This window comes from Motacilla alba, chromosome 1A (genome assembly GCF_015832195.1).
Source record: "Motacilla alba alba isolate MOTALB_02 chromosome 1A, Motacilla_alba_V1.0_pri, whole genome shotgun sequence".
Taxonomy (NCBI): domain Eukaryota; kingdom Metazoa; phylum Chordata; class Aves; order Passeriformes; family Motacillidae; genus Motacilla; species Motacilla alba.
In genome coordinates this window covers 42,819,756-42,835,142 of record NC_052031.1, presented here as the reverse complement: position 1 = coordinate 42,835,142, position 15,387 = coordinate 42,819,756, and the positions used below count along the sequence as shown (strand labels likewise).

The following is a 15,387-nucleotide window of genomic DNA, read 5'->3' as shown; positions in this document are numbered from 1 at the left end:
TTGATGCCACACCTTAAAATCAAGCAGAAATATTTCAGCCACATAGAAGTATTTGTAAGCAGGTCCTATGGTTATTAACTTCATACAGTCACAATTAAAATATTTTCAACCTTTTTTGGCTGGAAAGAACATCTTCCTCAAAATTTTTTCTCACCTCTAAACCACAAAATGCACAGATACCTTAATTTTCTTACAGATGGAAGAACATTCTATTTGTAATTTAGACTCATTAATCATTTCAGCATAACCATGTTATTTTGTAGCCAAAAATTTTGAGTTATCTAAATTAATTATGAATGATCATAATGAACTTATGATCAAGTTTAATTAATAAACTCCAAAAAAGTAAAAAAAAAAAAGTAAAGATTTCTCTGTTAGTCTCAAATATCACCTGTTTTACTGGCCATCCCCATGCCCATGCATGACATAGCCTTCTTTTAGATGATTCACTTCAGCAAACAACATTTACTTGAGGCCCTGTTTTCCTTTCCCCTGTTCTGGGCTCCCCACAGAGCAATCAGTTTCTTGTAGTTTCTTTGATTTGTGCAGTTTTGCCATGGAGTAACTGCTGCATTTGGTCTGGAATAATGTGAAGGAGACCGTGCCTTGTGTACAGAAACTGAAACAAATTGTGTGGCATAAGCAAAGTTTAATATTCTTTCAATTGGAGGAGAAAACATGATCCTTCAGTTGAAAAGTAAATATAGAATGCTATTCTATGAAATATAAGAGGACTTGAATCCAGACAATATATTTTTTAATTCCATTTCTGATTCTTAGAGTGTATTAAAGTTAAATCACTCAGGTAAAGATGGGAATCATCTTTTGGGATGTGGCAAACATAATGTTTATGACATCCAAAAGAATTTATTTTTTCAGGTATTTTAAACTTGCACATAGATCAAAATTTTCTGTGTTTAAATTGTTATACAGAGTACTTAGTTTCTATACTGACTGTGTTTTACTTGTATTCTGTAAAGTGTTTTATTACTGGAAAGCAGTAGAAGAAAAAAAACCTATTCAAAACAAAATTTTCTACTGGATCAGTGATTCTGACCTTGATTTTCATGCCTAAGGATTTCACAGGCACTTGTTTCATGCAGGAGTCTTAGACGTGCAGTGCAGCAATTCTTTAAAGTCAGTCTGTAGAACGAAGTAAAAATAAAATAAATAGAAATAAAACCCAAACTCATAATCACTGAAATATTGCCCGCAAATTTAGAAGAGAAATGAACAAAGAAAGCTGAAGTAAGAATAGTTTAAATTTGATGGAAATTTGTGCATTACTCTATTGCCTGGCTATGCTATCCACAAAGGAGAAAAAAAATAAGTTCCAGTTCATTCCTGGGAAGTTCCTTCTTATGTTGGAGAGACTTCAAGACCACCCTAAAAATATGTACACATTATTCATTAATTTTCCATCTGCCTGTACTAGGCATGTTCAATTCATTATGTGCCATTGATATAAAGAAGATTTCACATTCTTTGTTGGAGTTGGATATAAGTTGATGTATTTTAATGACATCTTCATATTTCCAAGGGTCCTGTGATTGATGCAGTAATGCTAAAAGCTGAAATGGCTCCAGACACTGGCTGTGTTTTTGTGCACCTGTGGTGTGCTGTAACTGTCGGGATCAAGGCACTGGCAGGGAAACCAGCGGGATCTCCGTCCAGGGAGACACCAGCACCAGCTCCCTCTCTTTTCTTTACAACTGGCTCCATAAGCCAAGACATAGTGGAACTCATTGCTTGCTTGATGACTTTACCTTAAAGCACATAGAACATTATGTGCTGCTCAAGGCACCTCTACCATGGGCATTTTTAAAAGGGGACTGTACTTGCATTAATGGTTTCACAGTAATTATCCTGGGCGAAGCTGAAGCTATTGTGGACTGAGATAGTCTCATTGAACAAAAGTACATAGAAGGGTTATAAGAAAAAAAGACCTTGTAAATGTATTTGCCAGACAAAAAAAAAAAAAAAAAAGGCAGTATAATCTTTATTACACATATTTGACTTATTTTCTGAAGTTTCTGCCCTACAGATTCAGGTTGTTGTTACTACAGCAGGTGTGATACATGGTCATGACTTGACATTTGGCAAAGAGTAAACAACAACAACAACAAAAAAGAAATTATTTGTTAGGATTTTTTAGGTGCCATTTGTACTGGTGAGTTGGTGGGAAAAAAGAGAAAGGGAAGGCTTTGTTGCAGTGGCTCCTTATATCATTCATAATGATTCATACCTGAATTCAGTGCTTCAGGGAAGCTTCAGTATGTCAGTACAAAGGTTATACCAAAAAAGTAAATATAGCTCTGTAAGACATCCATAAATCTTCTCCTGTGGTAAAAAGGAGATGAAAACAAAATAAATGAAGAAAAAAATTAAATGAGAATCCATGAGATTAAGCAAAAGGCTGAAAGGGATGGCAGAATGAACTAGCTTAGTTGTCTTTCATCACTACTCAAGGACATGCTTAGACTTTGACAGAGACTTTGGTGAAATCAGAACTTCTTGGTTCAGTTAATAAAAACTAAAGCCAAAACCTGCAAACCAAATAATTAGAAATGGTGAAATTGCAGTCTTTATCTCAAACTAAATTTCTCAATGTTTGGGCCGAGTCTTGGATCTGTTTTTTTTGTTCCATGTCTAATAGGTACAAGAGAGATGATTAATGTGTCAGCAGCACTGAGGTCTACTAACAAAATAAGTCATATAAATAAGTCATATTATGGCCAATATAATTTTTTTTTATCATAGATCAAAAACTTCTCTGCTTGAAGCAGAAGCTTTTTAAAAATTTAAATAGCTCTGCCAATGTGTGATTCCTCCTACATGTTTTCACATTCATTAAACCAGTTGATTTTGTAAGCTGATATTGTTAACAGATGAGTTTCTGTGTATGTATTCATTAGTCATCCTGGAGTTTATGTTTTGTGTTCATGATGTGATTTTGGGATTTTTGAGGAATAATTGTTTGTTAGTTTATCTGGTTGGTTTGGTTTATTTTTCCTTCTTTCAGCTTGATATATGGAAGAGAGTCTAGTGTAAGAGTATTGCTTTCTAAGATCATCATAGCAGGTATATGTAGTAGTTTGCCTGATAAATAAAGAAGCTTCAAACTTATATTCTCAACGGTGAGTGTACTGTTTTAACTGATGGCAAAGTCTAATAGATAGAATTGATTTACATTTTTAGCTCCAGATAACTCTTAAGTCACAGAAGTTCATTGTGTTAAAGTCCTCTTTTTTTTTTTTTTTTTTTTTTTTTTTGTTAATTATGAGTGCATACTTTAAGACTAAGGGCACTTCAAGAAGGAAAGTCCTATCTCTTTGAAGCTCTGGCATGCTGCTGAGCAACGTTTAACAGAGTGATTTTTTACTGTCAGGAAGCTTAATGAGCTACCTTCTTGGGAAAAAACTGAGTTAATCTTCTATTGTTGGAAAGCTAAAAAGGAGAAAAAATAAAATCTTTCATCCTCCATTCTGTGGTTGGCAAAACATTGATGGACCCTGGGCAAATGGAACATGTTTGAACACCAGACAGTTTCTTTATCTGACAGATAAAACCAAAACCAAAGTGTATTTTAAATACCATATTTTGCACTGGTTTTAGATTTTACTTCTCTACACTCAAGAAGTGTGTGGGAATGTGCTCCACTTCTCTCACATATGCACACTCACACATTTCTTTATAATTATTTGTGTTTCTATGTTGTATGAAAGACCAGGTGTCCACAACATTAGGCACAGCATACACAAAAAAAAAAAGGCATTTCTAATCAAGGAAAACATATAAACAGATCTGTAGAAGAGAAATAAGAAGACTTTAAGACTTTACCTGTTAATGTGATATATAGTGGCCTCAGCACACAGCAAGCCAAGCAGAGGTAATAGGCTTTTAGGAGGAAGGGAAAGGGGAATGGTGTTCATTTATATATGATTACTGGAAGCTTTTCCCAAGGATGAGGATCAGATCAGGGAAAACTGAAAATGCTTGCTTTAAAATTTATGACTGATTGACACCCCACTCCATGCACAGGTACAGGTCCCAGAAGAGAAACAGACAGCAATGGAAGGATATTGCATCCGATGAATTTAATATGATGGATAACATGGAGAGAAACCATTAAGACCTTCAAGAATGAAGAGGAGTCACTTAAATAATTTCAATGGAATGGTAGTATGAACTTGTGTCAGTCTCTTCATCTCACATAGCACTCACTTTTTGTCAGCTTAACAGAACAGTGCCTTCAGTTGCATCTTGGAGACTCGTGGTTTATGACTCACCTGTCACAGTTCTGCAGGGGTCCTAGGGATAATCTTTTTCTCCATAAACATGCCAGAAATATCCCTGGACCTCCAGAATATAGCCTTTTCTATAAAAGCAAAAAACAAGACTTCCAGTTCCTGTGAATCAAACTGATCTTGAGGCCAGTCTGCCCTCACAAATACCAGGACAGGCATATTTAAGAATATACTTCTGCACAATTTATGCCACCAGTCACCTTCCCATGCTCTAATTTTCAAGCACTTTCCATATGGGAAATTGCTGACTTTCCACAGATGCCTCCCAGGAGAATCATTCACATGTTGACATCCTTGCCCTGCCCACCACTCCCCATCACACCCTACTCCATACACAGGTACAGGTCCCAGAAGAGAAACAGATAAAATAATCTTGAGTTTTTAGATAAATTTCTGTATTTTTTCATATTAGCATTGAGTCATCCTGTTGGGTTTTTTTCCTTCATCATGTCAGTGACTTCTTCACACTTGAGAAAAATTAGTTGTAGTCACTGGTGTAACTTCTAAAATTATTTTAGGTTTGGAACTGAAAGCAAAATCAGTCCTGTGTCCAGCTGTCTGGTTCAAAGCCCATGGACAGTATACACTTTCCATGCAAGGTTGTGTGACATAGCTCTTCTATCCAAAACTGACTCCGCCCATCATCAAACATCATTGCAGCCAAAACCACAAGGAGGAGAGAGCGAGCTGACACTGACAACTAGGGGCTCTTTGCATGCTGTATTTGCACAGATATGCATGATTGCACAACTCCTTGGCTCAAAAAAAAGGAGAGTGAGTAAGAAAGAGTGAAGTACAGGTGGTCTTCTGCTCAAATATCCCTATATAGTTGCATTGGAGTGTCTCTGTCTTTCTGTCAGCAGTGCATTTATCCTTAGCTGCCTCTTGAGGAAGGCTAAATCCAGAAAAAAATTATGAGACCTATCATTTGGATACAAACTTTAGTCTAATGGGGGAGAATAGGTGCAGTGATAAAGCATTCAGAGCTGGAAAAAACAGCTGTGGCAAGAAGGCCACATAACACACCATTTGCGATGCAGAAAGCAGACACAGAATGATATAGGAGGGGTTGCCATGGACTATATTTATTTTCATTTTCCTGAGTGACCCACAAGGATGATGTAGTCAGTGCTGAGTGGAAAGTGAGCAAGCAGAGGGCCAAGAATCTATTCTCTGAGGACTGATCAGTGGGGGAGCTGGGTCTGAGTGCTGATGACTTCAGCTAGAAAATCTTGCTAAGGTTTTGGAGTCTCGAGGCTGGCAGACTTGGATTTATATCCCAGCATTGGTCTTAAATCCTTTCTGTGTAATTTGAGACTATTCATGATGTGCAAAAGCAGAAGGCTTGCATCTGTCAGAGAGATCCCTTCTGAAGGCAAGAATGAATCTGTGTGTTGTAACTAAATGGTAAGGCACGATTTTACTGTGAGCCTTAAGCACATCCTGAGAACAAGGTAAAAAAATAGTATAAGAAACTAAGAGAAGTTTTGGAGCTAGCATGAGATGTGAATGAATCAGTTATGAACTCTGCAGCTGGACTGCAATATGCTGACCTTCAAGTTTAATAAATTTAAACGTATTGCATGGAGTATCATGAAAGAACGAATTGAGCACAAAGTCAGTGGGGAGGGAAACTTGCCCATTTGACAGCCTGAGATTGAAGTTTGAAAGCTTCAGCTGTTTGGAGGGCATTGGTATCAATACAGTCAAAATTAGGCTGGACAAATTTACAATATAGGGAGCCAGAGTTGTCTATCCATAAGCAATTTAGGTTGTAGGGTGTCAGTGAAGAAAACAACACAGCAAACTGAAACCTTAACAGTGTCTGAAGATTTTTTTTTCAGTGTGCTACTTTTATGTAGCACAGAGGCTGGAGGAGGCAGGATCAAAGATTATAGGAAATGTGAGAGTCTGAGAAGAAGGAAAAGGTGCAGTTGTCAGCAGCAGAGAAGAAACATAAAAGGAGGGAGGTTTTGTATGTGGAGGAGAGGTTCATATAAGATGAGCAGCAGAAAGTCCAAAAACAATGCATCTGCACAACAGCATTAGAAATCAGAGGTGTGGAAGGGGATGGACATGGGGTTTGTTAGCATTCCATTCCTTGGGGAAATAGTCTAGAAAGATAAAAAAACATTGGTGAAAATGGAACATCTTACTGTGACTGTGGCAAAGTTCATAAAAAGAAATGTGGGAAAAGTATTGCCCCTTAGTTCAGAGAAAAATAATATTTATGCTTCTTCAAACTATGGTATAATCTAAAGAAGGTGCATAGCTTTAAAGTTCCCCCAAGTAATAGGAAAGGCATGTCCTTTTTGGAAACTTGGAATTTTTTCACAACTCAGAAAATCTTGCAGCACTCTCTAGTTACAGTGCAGTACTATCTTACTGGCAGGCAAGGTGGAAACTCTGCCACAACTTTTGAACAGTAAGCTTTGCTTTTCACTGTCTCTGTTGGCACTTGGATCAAGTCTGGGAACATGGACATAAATTTCCCTAGCTGATAAATGGGCTGCAAAATTCGTTTTACTCAATACTCCAGTGCTTTGGAGTAGGACATTTTCTGGCTGCCAGGTCCATCTTTGGCTTGCTTTCATAGAGGAGCAGCATCACAAATGCTGGTACTTCAGCTGTGTTTCCAGATAGTAAGACAACAGGAAGTTGTGAGATGGAAATGGGAAATGCTATTATCTTGGCAAGCAGATAGCTTTGAGTGTTTTGGTGGTCAAATGAGGCAGCATCGCTTGTAACCATTCCAACTTCTCACACCTTTTCAGTGACCTGAAGTAGAGACTCAGGTACCAGCAGTGCCAACAGCTAATTGAGTGTTAGGTATCACAAGTGACTGCCAGGGTACATCTGGTACTGTTCCCCTTCTGAGTGTGATCATGTGCTGGGCAGTAATATATTTTAAATATTCAGGGAAAGTTATTCAGATTTTGGGCTACAGGTGCCTGACAGAAGGAAAAATGATCAAGTAAGAATTTTTAGCTCACACTATTTTTCCAACTTTTTTTCAACTAGCAAGCCTTAGGAGTTTGACTTAAAATGTGAGGGTATGATCTACCTTAGCACTTTATCTAAATAAACAAAATTCTGAAGGGCTGCTTTTAGAAGGAATGCTCTGGAAATCTGAACACCAAACTACACATATTGACTAATCTCTGATTCATTCAACTTCATTTTGATCTGAGCCAAAAATTAAGTTTCAAGGAAAATCAGCAGAAAATCTATGTCTAGCATCCCACTTGTCTCCTAGGAAACACAGTACTCGAGAGAAAGGGAGTGCTGGGTCAGAAATAATTTTTCTCTGAGTTCCTTTTTAGCAATGTAGTTCAGTCCATGTAAATTGCACTGAAGTTGCTCATTTACTTTATAGTAAGCATTCTGCTAAAAAAATCCCTGGCAGAACCTTTGTCAAGATGCAGTTGTGGTGGTTGGTGGTTGTGAGCTCCTGCCCTCCTCTTTGTGCTCCTACCTCAATTTGCAGCCTGTAGAAGAGCCCCTGAGCAAAAGCTCTCAAAGCACTAATTACCCCAACTTCCTTACGTTACCTAGGTGATTTTTACATCTTCAGCCTTCATCAGTGACTTAAGACCTTCTGTGCAGCTCTGCCTCCACTTTTAAGTCAGCAGCTTTTTAGGTGCCAGAGGAAAGATATTGCTTAATCCAGACGTGTGATCAACCTTAGTGAAACACCAGACAGTCAAAACTTCATCCTAGAACCATCAACCACTTGTTTGACCTCTGTATTGATGTTATCAGCCTGTGTCATTTTCACTCATCTTTTGTAAAATGTGCATGAGGAAAGCTTGGAACATAAAGTGGAGTCCCACTTTCCTGGAAATAGACTTTAGGATAGAGAGCTTTAGGAAAGTTTAGGATATTTCCAGCTCACATGCAGGTGCTTACACATCCAGACTTAAAGTTCAATATCTCTGTCTGAAGATGAATATCACCTTAAGTATGAAAAACTACTATTTTTAAGCTACTTTTATGCTTGATTACTAAATAAATTTGGAGTTGGTGAAAATGAGTGCCATCATTGATAAAAATGAGGAAACATCACTTAAAATCTGTTGAAAATGGACATGGTGATATTCCAGTGTCAGACAGACAAAGCAGATCAGATGTATTTTATATAGAATGACTCTTGTCTGTACCAATGAGTAATTGTTTCCAAGGAACTTTGTAGTCCAGGATCATAGGCTAGCAGGGAACCATTCCACTTTTTTTTTTTTTTTTTTTTTTTTTTTTTTTTTCCCATCTGGGACTTCAGTAAACTTTAATGTTGTTCTGGTATGTGAGATAATAGAGCAGATTTACATGGGATTTAAGTGTGCTTATTTAATGATGCCATTAAAAAAAACATGTATTTATTTCCTCTAGACTTTTTAAAATTATGATCTGTGCCATTCTAGGGACAGGTGACTTGTCAAAGAAGACAAAAGAATTATGCTGTCATTTTAAACTAAGTAACCTAGCTGAGAGGTGCTTCTGATCACTGACCATTATTAATTGCCCCAGTTGTAATCCCAACAAAGCATATCATCAGGCCAGACTGTTTTCCATGTGGACAGTTCAGAGAGACACATTAGAAAAATAACACCAGTAATAACACAAGAATTTAGCCTACAGTGCAAAACACAGTCAGAGCTGGGAACATGCTGAAACCTATAACATAATATGTAAATGTCAGCACACAGTTGGAGTGGAAATAATTATAAAAATAATTCGCAGTGGAATAATTGTAATGTAGAGCCTTGAAGCAATCCTTCATATTTCAAGCATTCAGGAAGAAAATGATTGCTGGATTTTAATCTTACCTCTCTAAACTCAAAACTGTTAAGGTAGTCATATAATTGCTTTCTAAATATTTCAGTCAATCAATAAAATGTTGGGGGGGGAGGTGTTAGTGGAGATGTGTGATGGATAAAGATTTTGTTCTTTATTTTTTTGTCTGTTTAATTCAATAACAATCTATGCAGAGATGGTTCAGAAGTCAAAGCACTAGTACAGACCTTCAGGTCAGGGATCCCAGAACAGTTTGCAAGTACTAAAGAATTAAGATGTAGAAATGGCAAGCATGATGGTTATATCTCTGGTTTTGGGGTAAAGAAATCAGGAGCCTTTGACTCCTGATTTGGCTTTGTCACCGGTACCCAACCCTACTGGTACCTCTGGGTTTGAGGTGGTACCTATGTGTATTTGTGGAGTTATTGCTTCGTGAGTGAGGAGCAGAAGACTCAAGCTGAATAAGGCAAGGTTTAGATTACGTATGAAGAAAAAAATTCTTCTCCCAAAGGGCTGTCAAGCACTGGAACGGGCTGCCCAGAGAGGTGGTTGAGGCACCATCTCTGAAGTTATTTGAAAGATGTTTGGATGAGGTGCTTAAGGACAAAGTTTAGCTGTGGACCTAGCAATCCTGGGTTAATAGTTGGAATCTAAAAGAGTCTAGAGTTTTATGGTTTCACAGAGCACCCAGGGATGACTCCTCAGCCTCTGCTTTCACTGCAAAACCATCCTCAATCCATACAAAAATGTAGTGATAGGAAACCTATTTCAAGTAATCATTAAGCAGTTACTGTACAGCCAGAAATGTATATCTTAGATTAAAATAATGAAAACCATAATTGAAAATCCATCTGATTTTCACACTTGTTAACAAAATAACCATTCCTTTTACTTGTAAATGAAAATATTAATTTTCATTAATTGAAAAGTGAGGGGGGATTCATAGTCTGTTATTTTAATAGTATTTGTTTCCTTAGAAGCAATATAACTTCTAGTGTGTGAGAAAGCCTAACCATACCTCTGTTGTATTTAAGGGAGAGAATTTGCAAAATTAAACCATTGTAGGGAAATTTGAAGTTTTGCAGTTAATTTTGCATTTGGTTGGAAATCCTGTGTCTTCATAATTTTTTTTTTAATGGGAAAAATATTTTCTTTAAAGGAATTTAATTTTATCCAATAATTATAGATTAAAAATATGTGACTTACTATAGCCATCCAAAATTTTACTTTAATCTCATTTGTGAGATCTTGCCTTGGAAAATTCAGATATTTCTAAAAGGATGAAAACTTCTGCTATGGTGTACTAGATAAACTAATTATAACGTACACTATTTTTAAGTTACTTTCATGCTACTTTCACACAGTTTAAAAAAGAAAAGAAATAAAGGTTACTCCCTAACAGTCACATATATGTCCTTGTTCCGTTGCCCAAGTTCATTCAAATTTGAACATTCCAAGTTCTTAAATTTTCTTTAAAAATATCAGCAACTGGATGAGGCACAAAAACTCTGACAAGGCTCCCACCAGGGGACGAGGCTGCCAGGATCCCAGTACAGTTAAAACTTCCTTTTGCCAGCACATCTTGTATCTTGTGCTCAGCAAAGGGTCAAACACAGTTAGACAGGAGAATGGAGAGCTGCGAATATGCTACTGGAGTAGCATTGGGTAAAAGCAGAGAGGAGACCTTGGAGGCATTGGAAGAAGCTGAGCATGCTAAAGAAAGTTAAACTTACATAAGGAGAGAAAAATGGGACATTTATCAGGAAGGGCTTTGGGGTACTGCCTGTGGTTGCAGGCAGCAGGGTCTTCGGCAAGTACCAAAGGGTCTTGTCCATCAGAATTGGAGGGAACCTGGCAGGGGAAGATCAGATATTGTACCAGAGATTCATTGCTGTCAAAGTCTCTTCAACACTGCAATAACAAAGTATTAATGAGCCTTGCAGGGAATCAAGTCACTGTCAAACTATCTCTTACAAAGGTGGTGGCATCATCAGCCCTGCCCCTTTATTAAGTCTCTAACCCTTCTCGAGCTCTCTTTTAAATATCTTCCAAGTCACTAATGGGATGAGACATTTCCAGGCAAACTCTCCATTTGGGAAAGGTGATCTGAGGCACTCGAGGCCACAGGATGCCTTTATTGCTGCCTGTGGGGCAGGGGGCAGCGCAAACAGTCCTCACAGGGGGTGCAGGTGACCTCTGTGTCCAAATGACAGGCTGTGGGAGATTATACTCACAGAATGTGAGAATACAACCAAAGGAATATTGCAAGACATATTTTCATTTTGTTTTCAATGTAATTGTTAGTTTTTTGTTTTTTTAATATCCATTTCAGCAAAAGATAGAAACTTTCCTTGAGTCAATAGGGACAATGGTCATTATGGTTAAATCACTTCTCTTCCTCTCAGCTGCAGAAATGACTGTGAGTTTAAGCAAGCTTAGATTTTCTACCTGAATTCCTGGGATAAGAGTATTTTCAGAAGTACCAAGAGATAAAACATATTTTGCTCTTGAGAGAAACTTGCTGGTTTAGTGTACTGTGTATTGGAAAATGGATGAATAGTTCAACAAAGAGATAGGAAAGAATGTCACCATTTCAGAAATGAATTAATTATAATTGTAGGGATGTAAATAACTAGCTGTCATAAGTATTCCATTCTTTCTACTTTATTGGAGTGGACAGACAAAAATCCCTTATTTAAAAAGCACAGTTCCAACAGATATATATTAACACTTTTCATCAGACAAGGTTTTGATAATTCTAAACCTCTCCTAGCAATATGTATGCCCTGTGTGATGCAGGAAGTCACATGTGCCTTGTACCTAAAGGTACTGAAATTATTTTGTGGTATGCTGAAAGGCAGGTTAAATACAACATTTTAAAGAGCAGGGTTATTCAGACCCACATTGAAATGCAAAAAATATATCTTACAGCTTCAATATCCTCAAGCATTTATAATGGAAGAAGAAATTACATTCTCTTTCACCAGAAGATCTAGGTTCCCAGGATTGATATAAAGCAGAAAAGAAGCAAGAGTATCAATCAAATTTTTCTGAATTTATGTAATTTAAACATTTTATCAACAGACTTTTATGCTAATGGACTGTGTAGTTTATGATTTTATGTATGCATGTCTTTTTGTCCAGAAGTGTTTGTGTCTTTATCTTAACAGAAATTAATGGATAAGGAACAGGGAAAACCCTGAAAACAGGAAAAAATTGCAGTGAAAACATTCAAATTGGTCCTTAAGTTCAACAAGAAGCTCTAAAATGAAGCTTTGCCTTTGAAACATATTAGCACTAATTCATTCTTGAAATTCACAGTTGAGCCAGCTGCTGTAAAAGAGCAGAAGGGCAAAACCTGTGGGTGGATGGGTGATCTTTAGTTTTTTGCCTCACCTCAGAGGTGTCCCCTGCAGAGATCAAGGCCAGTCTGTTGGGGGGGAGCATCACTCCTGACATCCAGGGACAGCCCAGCAGGCCCTTTCCCAGCATCTCCACGGGCAGGCAGAGGAACCTTCCAGCTGGCAGAAGGATAAGTCACAAATTAAACAAGGGTAAGTGTTCTCTCAGGCCAGAGTGCTGCAGTGTTTGTTCAAAAAGTGTCAGGAGAAGGATCATTAATATTCCTTCTAGCAAATGGTAAAAAAAAGAAGAGTTAACAAAAAATGCAGAATAAAAGGCTGTATGGTCTATTGAAACTCCTAAACTAGCAAAAAGTAAAAATAAGAAGCTGTAAAGAAGCAGAAATCTAGAAAAGGGCAGAATAATAATAATTTTTTTTAAAAGTAATAACGCTGTAAGGAAGATGAGGTGATCAGATCCGCAGCCTGTTTTGAGGATGACTCTTGCCCTCCAGTGTGCCTGCTCTGGCAGTTGAGCTCTCCAGCTGAAGTTGTTTAGTTACATTTGGAGAGTCAGCTGTTTAAAAATAATTATCATAAAGTATGTAGCTGTACATGATGAGGTATGCTGGAAAGTCATAGGCGAATAATGACTCAGTCATAGGATATAAATAATTAGAGGCACGTTAATATAAGGTTCCTTTGTGGTTATTCATCACATATATGGGATTACCAAATGAGCAAATTGTGCATCAGCATACATCAAAGCATGAGTTATTATTTTACCCTTTCCTGAAAAAATTGCGAAAGTGTAGAAAACAGATGCTCAAAAAAAAAAGCATTAGAGAGGGATGCTCTGGTGTCAGAGCACACATCATAGACACTCAGAAGGAGCTCAAGATAAAAACAAATTATGCAAGCCTAGAGAACTTAGTTTATAAAAGATATTGAGGACAGAAGAGTAGTGCTCTAACTGTAAACACTAACAATTTTACTTTCAAATACGGACACAGAGAAGTATTACAAATTACAATAAATCTATTTCAGCTATTATTGCACCAATATAACTAATACAAGATATTAGAAAGAAATTTATACACAAAGTGCTTTTAAACTCTTCTTTGGCTGAAAAGTGTGGTAGTTTCGCTGTTCTTATCTTATTTTCAGAGTGGTTTAGTTCTCAGGCAAAAGGCAGTCAGATGACCTGAAGGAATTCCCTTTAGTGTTAGATATTTATAACTTTTGAATAAAAGGATAAATTTCATACAGCTGGGTCTTCTGAAGGTATATTTGTCACCAGATTTTTGGTTCTGAAGAGCAAGCAACTCAGGCATGGAGCTATGAAAGAAGCCTATGAAGGCTTGCAAAGGCTCGTGTCTTCAGGAGGTTGACAATAACCTCAGGAGCACCCCAGCAGACGTGTCCTGGTGGAGCTGTGGCACCCGAACTGTGATGGATCTGGCTTTGACTCAGCACAGGAGGCTGGCAGCACTGAGCTTCCCCAGCAGCAGGGTAACCCACCAACAGTTCCCCAGAGAGGAGTTTGGCTCTATAGCATCTTTGCACATGATGAACTTCTGTCAACTGAGGAGCATTCATTCCCTCCATTCTCCCCCTTGCCCTAAAGGAATTATATTTAGCATCCAGTAAAACATTAGTAATTCCTGCTGATGTCTTCAGTGAGCTGTCAGAGCTAGAAAAGCTTGATCACAGTCACAATCAAATTACTGAGAAGGGCATTAAGAAAGCTTTTGGTAACATGATTAAACTGGAAAACTTGAACTTGGCAGAGTATTTGCTCACTGGAGTACCTCAGAATTTGCACTCATCTCTGAAAGAGCTCAGGCTTGACAAAAAGAGAAGGATTTAATGAGACAAGAGGCATTTCTGAAAGTAGAAGATCTTGGATTGATCTCTGAAATAAAAGTGTACTCTATATAGTATGGGAGATTTAAGGGCCTATAAGGTCTCTTCCCTTAGATTTAAATCATAACAAGTCATCAGAAATTAATCACCAACTTCTGATCACATTATAATCTTTCTTCTCTTAAATACTTATTTTCACTCTATGCCATTGGACTTTCTCTCTGGCAGTCATAATGTTGAGAGCCATCTCCCTCTTGCATGGTTAGTGAATAACCAGATAAACCTGGATAGTGTTGTTGTATGTGCACTTAGATGCCTGCAAGGCTCTCAGGAAGTCCACTATTATTAAAAATATATTAAAAAGGGGATGGAGAGAATGTAGAGACATCAGAGAGGAATTCCCTCTAGGTGGAAAGGATGGATAGGTCTTAGCTTTTGACCTCTGCTGATTCAATAATAAACAGTTTAAATGAATATAGTTAGTCACAGGGAAAGGAGTAGGAGAACACCAGATTTATTTTATAATATTTAGGAATAGTCTTTTAAAAAAATCTCTTTACTCAGTCTCCTTGAGTTAACTAAACTGAAAACACCTTGATCTTTTAATTGCTCAGTGAAGTAAGAACTCTGCTATGTTTATGGTCCATGTTATGCAACTGACAGTTTGCATATTTGAAGTTAAAAGATGACCTTTTTTTAAAGAAATCTTAAACATGGCAGAAGGAAATTCCCAGTATACCCAGATTAAAAGTCACTGATAAATTCAGTGATATATTATGTCATTTCAGGGTTCCATCAGAGTTTTTTAGTGATCTATATTTTCTAAGTTATGTTGCAGATTTTCCATTACAAAAACCCACTGGAAGGATAGGGATAATTCTAGGAAATATTTCCAGACTTCTTCTGCGTTTGTTTAGCTCGTACTAAAATTCAGATGTATTTTTAGGTGTCTAGTTTCATATTCATTTTACACACATGACAGTTTCAACATCCATATGTTCTCTCTGATCCTGTAGCCATTTGAGATGCCAGTAGTGATGTAGCCTCCTACCTCAGGGCACGTGAACAGTAGCACACACATG

The 15,387-nt window shown here is 37.5% G+C and overlaps 1 long non-coding RNA gene across 1 annotated transcript in view; it reads right to left on the bottom strand.

Moving 5' to 3' along the window:
* Positions 1-936: 936 nt before the first annotated feature.
* Positions 937-15,387, bottom strand: part of LOC119708343 — a 31,111-nt gene continuing 16,660 nt past the window's right edge. Inside the window, exons 2-4 of the long non-coding RNA XR_005259057.1 lie at positions 12,495-12,619; positions 2,246-2,340; positions 937-1,143 (exon numbers count right to left, since the gene is read on the bottom strand). This is a non-coding gene — a long non-coding RNA (uncharacterized LOC119708343). The remainder of the gene's footprint in view (positions 1,144-2,245; positions 2,341-12,494; positions 12,620-15,387) is intronic.